At 50.2% G+C, this 13,556-nt stretch overlaps 1 protein-coding gene and 1 long non-coding RNA gene across 18 annotated transcripts in view; one reads left to right on the forward strand and one right to left on the reverse strand.

The window, feature by feature from the left end:
* The window catches only part of MIPOL1 (mirror-image polydactyly 1), a 305,293-nt gene that overhangs the window by 273,197 nt on the left and 18,540 nt on the right, over positions 1-13,556 (reverse strand). The window lies entirely within an intron of this gene.
* LOC146357238 (uncharacterized) overlaps positions 1-13,556 on the forward strand; it is an 89,668-nt gene that overhangs the window by 69,766 nt on the left and 6,346 nt on the right. Inside the window, exon 4 of the long non-coding RNA XR_014789072.1 lies at positions 3,186-3,275. This is a non-coding gene — a long non-coding RNA (uncharacterized LOC146357238). The remainder of the gene's footprint in view (positions 1-3,185; positions 3,276-13,556) is intronic.

Genomic DNA, 13,556 nt, shown 5'->3' on the forward strand with positions numbered 1-13,556 from the left:
ACAACCTCCTGGACCCAGCCGGACAACCCCTCCTTGTTTGATTTAATAAGCCATGAAGGGCAAGGGTCAAGCACACAAGTGGTCGATCGGACTTGGCCAAGCACCTTGTCCGCATCCTCAGGCCTCAGTAACTGAAACTCATCCAATAAAACTGGACCAGACGGTGCTCTGAATGCCTCTACCAATGGAACTGCATTAATGGTGGTGTCCAATTCATGATGAATCTGAGCGACTTTATCCTCAAAGTGCCGTGCAAACTTGTCACAGCGTGCTACCGAGGGTTCCACCGTCTCTCTCCCTGGCCCAGAATGTAACAGGCCGTGAACCACTCGGAAAAGCTCCGCTGGACGACACTGAGAAGATGCAATGCTAGTGGAAAAGAACTGCCTCTTTGCCACCCTCACCGCCACAGAGTAGGCTCGATAGTGGGCTCTTACCTGTGTTCGGTCAGACTCAGCACGGGTTTTCCTCCACCTGTGTTCTAGCCGTCTCCCCTCTTGCTTCATTGCCCTCAGCTCAGGTGTATACCAAGGAGCTGGCCGGGCTCTGCTCAGAGGGAGAGGGCGCTTGGGCGCGATCGTGTCAACCGCCCGAGTCATCTCTGCATTCCACAGAGCGACCTGGGCTTCGACAGGAGCACCAGCCATACCAGCAGGAAAATCCCCCAGAGCCCTCCCCAGTATCTGCCATTGTATGGAAAAGCTTTCTTGGAATTTGTAATAGATAAATGGTGGGGGTGGGGAAGAGAACAGAATAATAATTCTTCTATTATTTAGTAACCTTCAAAGGCTATAATATCACTTCAAATCCCTAAAAAAAACAGGCTAGAGACAAGTATTAGCCTTACTAGGATGGCAAAGGAATGGGTCAAATTACATTTCAAGGGGGAAACTGTATTTTTAATTAGTGCTATCTAGTGCCTTTGTAATAGGGCCGCGGTGGCTAGTGGTTAAGACGCTGAACTGCAGACTGGAAGGTCGGCAGGTCAGCAGTTCGAGACCCGGGTGCCGTGTGACGGAGTGAGCTCCCGTCTTCAGTCCCAGCTCCTGCCAACCTAGCAGTTCGAAAGCAAGAAATTGCAAGTAGATAAATAGGTACCGCCTCGGCGGGAAAGGTAACAGTGTTCCATGCACCTCGGTGTTCAGTCATGCCGGCCACATGACCACGGAAGCGTCTTCAGACAGCGCTGGCTCTTCGGCTTAGAAACGGGGATGAGCACCGCACCCTAGAGTTGGACACGACTGGTTGGGGACACCTTTACCTTTTTTTACCTTTACTAGTGTACAGAGCCCTAAACAACTTGGGACCAAGACACCTGAGACAGCATCTTCTCCCTTACCAACTTAAAGACACCTTTTAGTGCCTTTGCACAGCAGTCACCTTCAGTGCAGCAGGGAGGTAACAATTATATCCTGCAATTATTTCTAGCTTTTTGTTGTTGTTGTTGGTCAGTTGTTCAGTCGTGTCTGACTCTGTGACCCCATGGACCATAGCACGCCAGGCCTTCCTGTCCTCCGCTCTCTCCCGGAGTGTGCTCAAGTCCATATTCATTGCATCGATGATGCTATCTAGCCATCTCATCCTCTGCCGTCCCCTTCTCCTTTTGCCTTCAATCTTTCCCAGCATCAGGGTCTTTTCCAGGGTGTTTTCTCTTTGCATTAGGTGGCCAAAATATTTGAGCTTCAGTTTCACTATCTGTCCTTCCAATGAGCACTCAGGGTTGATTTCCTTTAGGATTGCCTGATTTGACCTCCTTGCAGTCTAGGGGACTCGTAAGAGTCTTCTCCAGCACCACAGTTTGAAAGCATCGATTCTTCGGCGCTCAGCCTTCCTTATAGTCCAGCTCTCACAGCCATACGTTACTACTGGGAAACCATAGCTTTGATTATACGGACCTTTGTCAGCAAGGTGATGTCTCTGCTTCTTACTATGCTGTCTAGGTTTGCCATAGCTTTCCTCCTATTGAGCAAGCATCTTTTAATTTCATGGCTACAGTCACCGTCTGCGGTGATCTTGGATTTCTAGCTTTACCACGTGACATAGAAAGGGAAAATAGTTCCCAACAGGTCAGGCTGTTATAAAAACCACAGGGATATTTGACTTCCCCTTACTTGACATCACCTCAGAACACTAACACTAATTGAATAGGCAGTAGTGGAACTGACATTAGAAGAGTTTCCAAAATCAAACATCAACATTGAGACCTTGAAAAGAGAAAAAGTGAAAAACGCTATGTCACAGATGGGTAGGCAGAGCAATCCTGTGTGTGCCCAACAGATATACTGCCACTTCCAAAGCCCCGCTGGCTCATGCTGGCTGGGAATGGTGGTTTTGAAAGGCTTTTCAGACGAGAGGATCTCTTCAGTTTAAATTCTGAAGAGATACTCCAGTTTGTCCAGCAGACAAACTGGACAGGGTTCAGAGGAGGGCAACAAAGATGACCAGGGGACTGGAAACAAAGCCCTATGAAGAGAGACTGAAAGAACTGGGCATGTTTAGCCTTGAGAAGAGAAGACTGAGGGGAGATATGATAGCGCTGTTCAAGTACTTGTAAGGTTGTCACAGAGAGGAAAGCCAGGATCTCTTCTTGATCATCCCAGAGTGCAGGACACGGAATAATGGGCTCAAGTTACAGGAAGCCAGATTCCGGCTGAACATCAGGAAAAACTTCCTGACTATTGGAGCAATACGACAATGGAACCAATTACCTAGGGAGGTGGTGGGCTCTCCCACATTGGAGGCGTTCAAGACGAGGCTGGACAGCCTTCTGTTAGGGATGCTCTGACTTGGATTCCTGCAGTGAGCGGGGGGTTGGACTCGATGGCCTTGTAGGACCCTTCCAACCCTACTATTCTATGATCCTATGATTCTAATTCTCCCTCCCACTGAAAGCAACAGATGGGAATTAGCTATGCCAGCTCCAGGCTGGTTTAGTTCAGGGGCCTGAAATGGGCCTCTCTCTGGGGGAATGGAACAGTTTTGTCCCCACAATGTCCCAGTCCAGATCTTGTTACCACCAGTGGGAACATTACCTTTCCACCAACAGGGCTCTCTGTGACTGCAGTGGGGGCCTCCACGGCAGCAGTGGGGCCCCTCTTCCAACTGGCAATGTCAGGGGTTTAGAACATAAGAGCCCTGCTGGATCAGACCCAGGGTCCATCTAGTCCAACATTCTGTTCACACAGTGGCCAACCAGCTGCCCACAGGAAACCCACAAGCAGGACACAAGTGCAACAGCACCCTGCCACCCATGTTCCCCAGCAACATGGATGCCGGTAAGGATGGCTTTCTTGTTACATTTTCATAATCATTATATTTATTGCTGTTAATTTGATGTGTTGCGACCTGGTTCGAGGATAAGGTTGTGGAAAAGTGGACAACAAATAAAAAAGATAATAAGGACGGCCCCCTATATTTAGGTAATTCCATTTGAAAAGGAAGCAAGGGGTTTTGTCGTTTATTATGAAAACAAACCAGGCCATTACTGGGCTCTTCCCTCAAGGTAGCTGGTGTAAATAAGTCCTCACAAAGCCACCCCTCAACCTGATCGGAGGTGTTGTCTGCTGAGCCCATCAACCATGTCTAGGGGACACTGACAATAGTTATTTTTATTATTTTTTAATTTACAACTTGTATATGCCATAAAATCAAATTCTCTGGGCAGCTTACAATAAATAAGTATAAACACGATTTACATAAGACATAAAGCTGTAACATCAAAACCAACAGAAATATAGCAACAGAAAAGAAAGCACAACTTACAGCAACACCAGAGTTGAAACACATTTTAAAACGGAGAGGCCCAGACTACATGAGTTATTTAAAAGGCCTAGGTGAACAAAAATGTCTTTACTTGGTGCCAAAAAGACAACAAAGCTGGTGCCAGGCAGACCTCTACTATAGCAGGGGGCAGAACATATTTTAGTCCGAGGGCCAAATTCCATTTCAGATAAAGTTTCGAGGACACATTTTGGTGGTAGGCTGGGCCAAACACAAAAAAGGCAGAGACAGAAATACAAAAAATATCAGCATATTTTAGTGTAAAGCTCTTACTGCCAGGAATTAAGCCTTGGGAGTGGCATTTCAACCTGGGAGGAAAACTGCAGTTGGGGCAAAGGGGGTGGGCCCAGGGGGAAGGGAGCAAGGCTGTCTGGGGAACCCCAGAGAGCTGGATTTGGTCCCCAGGCCTGAGATTCTACACCTCTTCTCTATGCGAAGGCTGATCCATAACAAGGGTGCCACTACCAAAAAGGCTCTTTCCCTTGTTGATACCCACCTCACTTCATTTGGTGAGGGCACATGGAGCAGATTATCCTTTGCCCAGGACAGAGCAGCAGCATTTCACCCTGAAAACTTCAGGACCTTGTACTACTCTGCCTGTTGTCATATGCCTTGGGTGTAATCTTACTGATATACACCAGCAGATTCTGTCCTTGTAGGTGGTGGGTAAACTCCATGAGAGTGATGTATACTGCTCTCAGTTCAGGCTGGTGGATTGACTCTTTGGCTTCTTTGGCTGTCAAGGACTATCAACTCCTGGCAGCGAGACCTGCAGTAAAGAGGTCTTGCATCCATCATGGGGTTCTCTCTAGGGGTGGACGAAAGTCCCTTACCTGTCCTCGAAGGACGTTCACGGTGGGGGGGAGGCGCTTTGCTGGTCCTCCCGCGAAGTTCAGGCCGGGGCGGGGGAGGCTTCCCGCCTCGGCCCGGCCGAAATTCAGGCCGGGGGGGAGGCTTCCCGCCTTGCCCCGGCCGAAATTCAGGCCGGGGAGGAGGCTTCCCGCCTCGCCCGGCCGCGAACGCGAAAGTTAAAAAAAAAAACAAAAAACGCCCCCTGATAGGCTACGTGACGATTCATGTAGCCTATCATGGCTAGATCTGCAAAGTCAGCCATGATAGGCTACGTCAATCGTCACGTAGCCTATCACGGGTGACTTTAAAAAAAAAAAAAGCGCGTACGCTAATGGCGGCCCCCATAGGGAGCCGCCATTCGCGTTCCTTATTTAGTCGCTGTAGTCTACGTAAATGTTTACGTAGACTACGGCGAAAATAAGGGCAACGCAAATAGCGTTGCCCTTATTTTCGCCGTAGTCTACGTAAATCTTTGCGTAGACTACAGCGACCAAATAAGGAACGGGAATGGCGGCTCCCTATGGGGGCCGCCATTATCTGTACACACTTTTTTTTTTTTTAAAGTCACCCGTGATAGGCTACGTGACGATTGATGTAGCCTATCACGGCTGACTTTGCAAATCTAGCCGTGATAGGCTACGTGAATCGTCACGTAGCCTATCAGGGGGCGTTTTTTTTTCTTCTTTCTTTTATTGCAATGGCGGCGGCGGCAGCCGGTCGAAAGACCGGCTGCCGCTCCCGCCCCGCTCGAACACCCGCCGAACCGCCGGCCGGACCCGCCGCCGGGAGGGACATTCGGCGAAGGTAAGTCCCGTCCCGGGGGGGGGGTGCGGGGGGGTTCGGAGGATTTCTCCCCGAAACTTGTTAGGGGGGCCGAACACGTTGGCGCTCGGCCCCCCGAAGTTTCGGGGAGAAATTCTCCGCCAACCCTAGTTCTCTCAAGGGCACATCCTTCTAAAGACCAGGAGACAGGACTTTTACAAGTCAAGGTGGGGATGACAATTACCTTGTGGAAGATCTGGTCCCAGAATGACAAGAGTACTAGGGGAGCCAGGGGTAGTGGTGTGGCCTGTAGTTATCTGCTCAAGCCAGGCTATAATTGAGCCCTGTAAAGAGAACCAGCTCATGAGGCCCTCTGAGGTCTTCAAATGAATGGACATGACCATATGTCAGGAGCACCCTGGCTGCCTCTTACAGTCCCCTCTAATAGCCAACCTAGGACACAGACGACGAGGATTCTTTCCAAGGCTTTATTCCTTTATTACTTAATGACTCTTACAGATACTAATCACTAGCAACTAAGCAAGGAACTGCACTGCGGTAGATAGCAGAGCAGCCTAAGCTCCAGGTAAGGCAGTTGGTCCCCGTTTGAAGGAGAACCACGGGAAGACTCTGACCTTATGGGCTATGGAGAGATCCTCCCTCTTTCCCTTGGGTCCTCGGGACGCGACTGTTGTTTTAGTGCCAAACGAGCAGAGCGCCTCCTTTCAGCGCCCTCCATCTGTCACCGCTCCCTGCGTCTGCGCCGAGCATCCAGCAAGCTCCCCTCCAGCGCTCTCTCACTGTCAGGGTCACTATCTATCCCAGGAATGCTGGCAGGAGGAATCGTGCTCCTCTCGCACGAATTGCTGTTCCTCCTCAGAATCAGAACTGTTCTGGGGCTCTATTGGCTCAGTTTCCACCCTGACATCATCCCTGCTCCCAGGAGTTCCCCCTTCATGCCCCTCCCCTGGGGCTCCGGGTTTGTGGGGGTACAGCTGGTGGAAACGCCTCAGCAGCAACGGAGCATGCACATTTTCTGCGGATTCCCAGGATCGCTCATCTGGCCCGTACCCCTTCCAGTCCACCAGATATTGCAGGCGGCCTTGAGAAAGGCGAGAGTACAGAATCTCCGCAACTTCGAACTCCTCCTCCCTCTCCACCAGCGCTGGCGGCGGCAGGGAGCCGGCCGAGCGATGAGGGTCGCCAGAAACCAGGGGGGACAGCAAGGACCAATGAAAAACAGGATGGATCTTCATGGAGGGGGGGAGAGCCAGGCGAAAAGCAACAGGGTTAATCTGGGCCATAATCTGGAAAGGCCCTGTGTGATGAGGCGCGAGCTTCTTTGCGGGTGAGTGAGAGGGGAGGTATTGGGTGGACAACCAAACCCAGTCCCCCAGTTGCAGAGATGGACCCGACTGGCGCCGCCAGTCCACAGAGGCCTTGTACGCTGTCTTGGCTTGCTCGAGGGAGTCCTGTAAGAGGTGGTGTACCGCTCGCAACTCCTCTAAAAACTCATGGGCCGCAGGCACCTAAGAGGGAGCTAGGGTGGATGGGAAAGCCCTGGGGTGGTAAACAAAATTGACAAAAAATGGAGTTTGGCGGGTGTAAGCATGGCAGGCATTGTTATAAGCAAATTCTGCGAGAGGCAGCAAGGAAAACCAGTCATCCTGCTGGTAACTGACATAACAGCGCAAATATTGCTCCAGAGGCACATTGGTGCGCTCGGTCTGACCATCCATCTGGGGATGGTGGGCGGAGGAAAGACGGAGCGTCACATGGAGAAGCCCAAGTAGCTCCCTCCAGAAATGGGCAGTGAATTGGGGCCCCCTATCCGAAATGAGACCCTCGGGCCATCCATGGAGCCGGAAAACATGCACCAAAAAAAGCTCCGCTGCCTCCCTGGCTGTGGGCAACCCAGAGCAGGGGATGAAATGGGCCATCTTAGAAAACAAATCCACCACCACCAGAATAGTGGTCTTACCGTGTGAGCAAGGCAAGTCAGTGATGAAGTCAAGGGAGAGCAGTTTCCAAGGTCCTGAGGGGGTAGGCAGGGGGTGAAGCAAGCCTGTGGGCTTGCCTGAGGGGGCCTTCACCCGCTGGCAGGTTGGGCAGGAGGCGACATAGGTCTTGACATCCCGACACACACAAGGCCACCAAAAATCCCGCGTCACTCCGTGCAGGGTCTTGGCGAAGCCAAAATGCCCAGCGGTGGGGGAGTTGTGGCACTGATGGAGGACCTTCTCGTGGAGGGGTCTCGAAGGCACATAGGCCCGGCCGGAATGGTAAAGCAGGCCACCTCGCAAAGAGAAGGGGGGAAAATGGGGGGGGCAGAGGCTAGCCCCAATTCCTCCACTTTTGTGCGGACAAAAGCATCCTGAGCTTGTTCAGAGTGAAGGAGCTCCTCCCAAGAGTGAGGTACCGCAGCTGCCGCCAGGCTCTGGGGGGGGGGGAAATGGGGGGGAATTCCCCTCACCCCCCTGGCTGGAGGTCCGGCTTACAAGAAAGAGCATCTGCTTGTAGGTTGTCGGAGGCTTTCACATGGCAAATCTTAAGGTGGAACCGGGGGGGGGGGGAAGCGACTACCTAATCTGCCTCTGGTTTAAGGCACGGGCTGTCTGAAGATGTTCCAGATTGCGATGGTTGGTTCTAACTTCGACTGGGTGCTGTGCTCCCTCCAGAAGATGACGCCAGGTCTCCAAAGCGGACTTGATGGCCAACAGTTCCTTCTCCCAGATGGAATAATTCCTCTCAGACATGTTCAGCTTCCTGGAGTGGTAGGCGCAGGGTTGCAACCCACCGCCCGCCCAATCTGGCTGAAAAAGCACAGACCCCACCACAAAGTCAGAGACATCAGTTTGCACTACAAAAGGCTTCCTCAGGTCGGGATGTAACAGGATTGGCTCAGAACTAAAAAGCTTCTTAAGTTCCTCGAAAGCCTGTTGGGCAGATGCAGTCCAATGAAAATGAGATTTCCTGCCCTTAAGGAGGTCCGTGAGAGGAGATGTCAGCCGAGGAAAGCTGAGCAGGAACTATCTGTAAAAATTTGCAAAACCCAGAAAACGTGGAGCCTGCCAGGAGAGGACAGACTGGACCTTTGCAAGATCCATCCTGATACCGTCAGCTGAGATAATGTAGCCAAGATAGTCCAAAGAGGTTAGGTCAAATGCACATTTCTCCTGCTTGGCATAAAGATGGTGCATGTGGAGGCACTGGAGGATGGCGGAGACATGGTGCTGATGGGCGTGGGGGTCCTCAGAAAATGTAAGTAAATCATCAAGATAAACAATGAGGAAAGTGTCCAAATAGTCCCAGAAGATGGCATTCAAAAAACGCAAAAACGTGGGGGGGGGAGGGCGCAGGCAAGCCCAAATGGCATCACTAGGTGTTCACATGCTCCGTACCGGGTGACAAAAGAGGTCTTCCACTCATCCCCCTCCCGGATGCGAATCAGATTGCAGGCGCCACGCAGGTCCAAATTTTGAAAATCTTGGCTCGCCCCAGGCGCTCCAGCACCTCCGGTATGAGGGGGAGGGGGTACTTGTTGGGGATCGAGACCCAATTCAACGCTCGGAAGTCATGCACCAGGTGGAGTTCTCCTGATTTTTTGCGCACAAACATGGTAGGGGCACAGGAGGGGGAGGAGGAGGGGCGAATGAAGCCGAGGTTTGTGTCCAAAAACTCCCGCAGAGCTCGAAGTTCCGGCTCCGACATCGAATACAGCCGGCCAGCAGGGATGGTTGCCCCAGGAATGAGGTTAATGGCACAGTCAAAAGGGCGGTGAGGGGGGAGCTGGTCGGCCTCCTTATTGTCGAAAACATCCCGAAAAGCCGCATACTTCTCTGGGAGGATCACGTTAGCTGAAGAACTGCCAGAAGCAGATAAGGAGGGGAAGGAAAGGGTTAAAGCCTGGGCTGGGACCAGTGCCTCAGTTGGGAGGCAATGCTCCCAGCAACAGGGAGACACAAACTCCACTTGCTGAAGCCCCCAAGAAATCTGGGGATTATGCTTAGAGAGCCAGGAAACACCCAGCACGATTGGGTATTGGGGAACCTTTGCAAGTGAAACTGAATCTGCTCAACGTGGGACTGGGTGTGCAGAGTGAGCGGAGTTGTAATCCAGGTCACCGCGCCCGAAGGAAGAGGACACCCATTGATGGTCTCCACTGCCAAGGGGGCAGGAAAAGGCAGGGTAGGAATCTTGTGGAAGTGAGCGAACGTTTCATCCATGAAACTGGTCATAGCCCCAGAGTCCACTAAAGCTAGGGCCTCCACCCCACCCCACTGGGAAAGGCGGAGGTGAACATGCAATAGCAGATAGGAGGGGGGGTTGCAGAAGGCACCCACCGGGTAGGGAACTGACCCCCACACTGGAGACCCCCAACAGGCTTGGGGGGCAGCCTAGTCAGGCCTGGGGACAAGGAGGAGGAAGGAGAGGAGGAGGAGGCAGTGGGGCTACAGGTCTGGCGCAGCAGGTTTTGGTGAAATGTCCCAACTTTCCGCACTGAAAGCATTGGCGCTCTGCGTGCCGCCGCTCTAGTTCCTCCGGCGACAGCGGGGCTTGGGTAGCTCCCAGCTGCATCGGGGTCTCCTCCACCCCCACTGCAAGGGTGGGGGAGGGGACAGGAAACACGGGGGAATGGCAGGAGGGAAATCTCAGCCCCCGGCGCTCCGCTGTGTCTGCCGACGCCCCTCCAGCCGACTATCTATCTGGAGGCAGGTCTGGATGAGGTCCTCCAAAGGAGGTAGGCTAGGCGTGCATTCCAACTCATCTCGTCGTTCAAACCGTCCAAAAACTGAGCCACCAGCGCAGCATCATTCCACTGTAAATCCTGCATCAGCAAGCGAAAAGTTGTCACATAGCTGGAAACTGAGTCCTTGCTCTGCCTGAGGCAGCGAATCTCCCGAGAAGCCGTCTGTGTGTGCAGGTGGACACCGAAAAATCTGGCCATCGCTGTCATAAAACCTTGACAGTCCCAGAACAGGGGGTCATTAGTGAGAAGAAGTCCCGAAGCCCATTTAGCTGCCATGCCTGAAAGTAGGTTAATGATGAATCCCGCATGAACCTGTTCTGTCAGGAAATCCTCAGGTCGAAGGCGCATGTACAGCTCCGATTGGGCACGGAAAATCTGAAAAAGTCCTTTCTCACCAGAAAACTTCTCTGGCAGAGCCACCGGGCACTTGCGGCAGGGGGAAATGGAGGTGGTGGGAGTTGAACCGCAGCTTGCAGAGTCTGTATGGCAGTCGTCAATTGAGCCACTTGATCACGAAGAGCTTGGTTCTCTTGCGCGAGAGCTTGCACCGCTGAGTCCATGGCACCCTCCAGAGGCAGTAGGAGCAGAGAGAGAGAGAAAAAAGAGGAACGGGAACCAAGCTATCAGGAGCACCCTGGCTGCCTCTTACAGGCCCTCTAATAGCCAACTCAGGACACAGACGACGAGGATTCTTTCCAAGTCTTTATTCCTTTATTACTTAATGACTCTTACAGATACTAATCACTAGCGACTAAGCAAGGAACTGCACTGGGGTAGATGGTAGAGTAGCCTAAGCTCCAGGTAAGGCAGTTGGTCCCCGTTTGAAGGAGAAGAGCAGGAAGACTCTGAACTTATGGGCTATGGAGAGATCCTCCCTCTTTCCCTTGGGTCCTCAGGACGCGACTGTTGTTTTAGCGCCAAACGAGCAGAGCGCCTCCTTTCGGTGCCCTCCATCTGTCGCCGCTCCCTGCGTCTGCGCCGAGCATCCAGCAAGCCCCCCTCCAGCACTCTCTCACTGTCAGGGTCACTATCTATCCCAGGAATGCTGACAGGAGGAATCTCTGCCAGCTGCTGTGCCTGTGAGAGATGAGCGAGCTCCTCTCCCACGGATTGCTGTTCTTCCTCAGAATCAGAACTGCTCTGGGGCTCTATGGGCTCAATTTCCACCCTGACACCATAGGCACTATTTTCTCAAGAAGAAAAAGGATTTTCCTATGCACTGACAATCACTACTCCCAGGTATTCCAAGTATTCCACTGAATGGAAGACAATACTTGGCCTTGTTGACCTGAAACCCATTGCTCTCCAGCCACCGAATGGTGAGCTGTAACATCCCTGATGGCTCTTGTCTGGACAGATGATCTGCTTAGCAGGTTACTGAGGTAAAAGTAGATGCGTATTCCCTGGACTCTGAAGTGTATAGGGAGGGCCACTATGAGTTTGGTGAACCCCAAGGGTCTGAAGACAGACTGAACAGTACAGAGATGTGGAAGGATTAGACAGGATGGGCCTTTCTCACAGCACTGGAGGCAGGTATGTCCTCCTTCTAGATGCCATCTGTGATCAACTTGGAAGTTTGTATCCAGAATGTCCTTATCTTCAAAACTTACCAATAAACTGGAGTTAATTTCTGTTCTTTGGGGGAAAAACACAGAAAATAAAGGAAACCCTGAAGAACGGGGCAAGTTAGGGGACACTGCAGGAAAGGTGAGCAGAAGGGAAGGAAGGGTTGGCAGCCATGGTGGTGGCAAACCTCATTATGAGAGAGATAGTGCTGAGGGCTGGAGGGGAAAGGGGGAGTAGGCGAAAATTGTCTGCCAGCCCCTTCCTCCAAAGGGAAGCTTCTGCTGGATCCAGGTTCCCTCTGTAAACAGAAGGAGCAGTTCTGTTCATGGAAGGGCAAGTCTGGATCCATCCCATCATAGATACAGAAGAGATTACAAAGAACTATGTAAAAACATAAGATTGCATTGAATCGGATGCTAAGATGGTTTTTACTTTTAGACAGTCTTTAATCATTTTAGGCCGCAAACCTATGCATATTTAGACAGAAAAAAGTTCTACGACACCCAGCATTCCCCAGCCACCCATGCTAGGGAATGCTGGGAATTGTAGGACTTTTTTCTGTCTAAACATGCATAGGATTGCAGCCTTATTTACTCTGAACATAACCTCTCCTGACCTTTACTTTTACTTTCTTCTCATGCATCAAATTGCTTGAACAAAGCTGTTCTATACCTATAACTTAAATGTCTCTGTATGTCATCAGGACATACTGGACAGCCTAGAAGAAAACTCTTTAGTCCACAAATATGTGAAGAAATTCAGCAGATCTACTATAATAACCCCTTTGAATAATGTTAAATTACTCTGGAGCAGATGTAGTCTAGACAGCAATGAATGTCTGTTCAAGAATGAATGTTTCTGCGTAGCTTCTCCATTTTTTGAAAGATGCCTTGGAAAGAGTTGCATCAATGTGAAGCAATGCAGAAAGATTTACCTTCTTTCTTCTCTTCTTGATATGAATGGCCCTGCTGTCATATCTCATATACACTGAGACTGCTCTACAACATTCAAACTGCCTCATTCTACAACTTGTGATAAAACTTGAGTGTATGTCATGAGGAGGGCAATAGATTTCCAGTTTCATTTTATTCACTTTGTATTTCCCTCGACATTAATGTGCTTTCTAAGTGAAGGGCTTTCCATATACTGACCTTGGCATCCATCGGGACCATACTGTGGTGTATACCGAGAATTCCAAGCCTTTATCTAATCTTATAAATAAATGTAAAATACATAAAACAATTACCCCGAATAAAATTGAATTTTATCTCTCTAATCAGCTTTCATGTATGCTACAAACGTCTATGTTTGAATACAATTCAAAATTAATAACAGCTGTAATTTATTTTCTGACTTTTCATTACCTTGACATTTTAACAATCTTTTATATATATATATATATATATATATATATACACACACACACACACACACACACACACACTCAGGCTTTAACTTTATCTCAGGCTTCAGCCCTACACAGTTCACTTTTTTAGCCATGCATAGGGCACTCTGTTGGAATTTTTATTTGAGGAACATGCTTGTTAAAGAAACACATTTCCCACTGAAAAACCAAAATAATGAAAAGGGAAAAAACGGCTTTGCTGCGATGTAAAGAAAGATTAAGGGAGGATTTATTGTATTGCATATCAATGATCCAAGGACTGGGCGTGCTTCTGATTTTCGCAACAGCGCATCAGGTTTAGTGGGCAAAATTGTAGACATGATACTGTAGCTTTATGCTGTATTTTTACCATTTTGCTCTGCTCTGTTTTTATGTAGTTTTCTATTTTACACTGATGTTAGACCATCTTATTGTATACCACCTGATAGCTTTGCTAAAAAA

This window comes from Heloderma suspectum, chromosome 1 (assembly GCF_057233095.1).
Source record: "Heloderma suspectum isolate Gila_16-S chromosome 1, 16-S_ref, whole genome shotgun sequence".
Classification (NCBI taxonomy): domain Eukaryota; kingdom Metazoa; phylum Chordata; class Lepidosauria; order Squamata; family Helodermatidae; genus Heloderma; species Heloderma suspectum.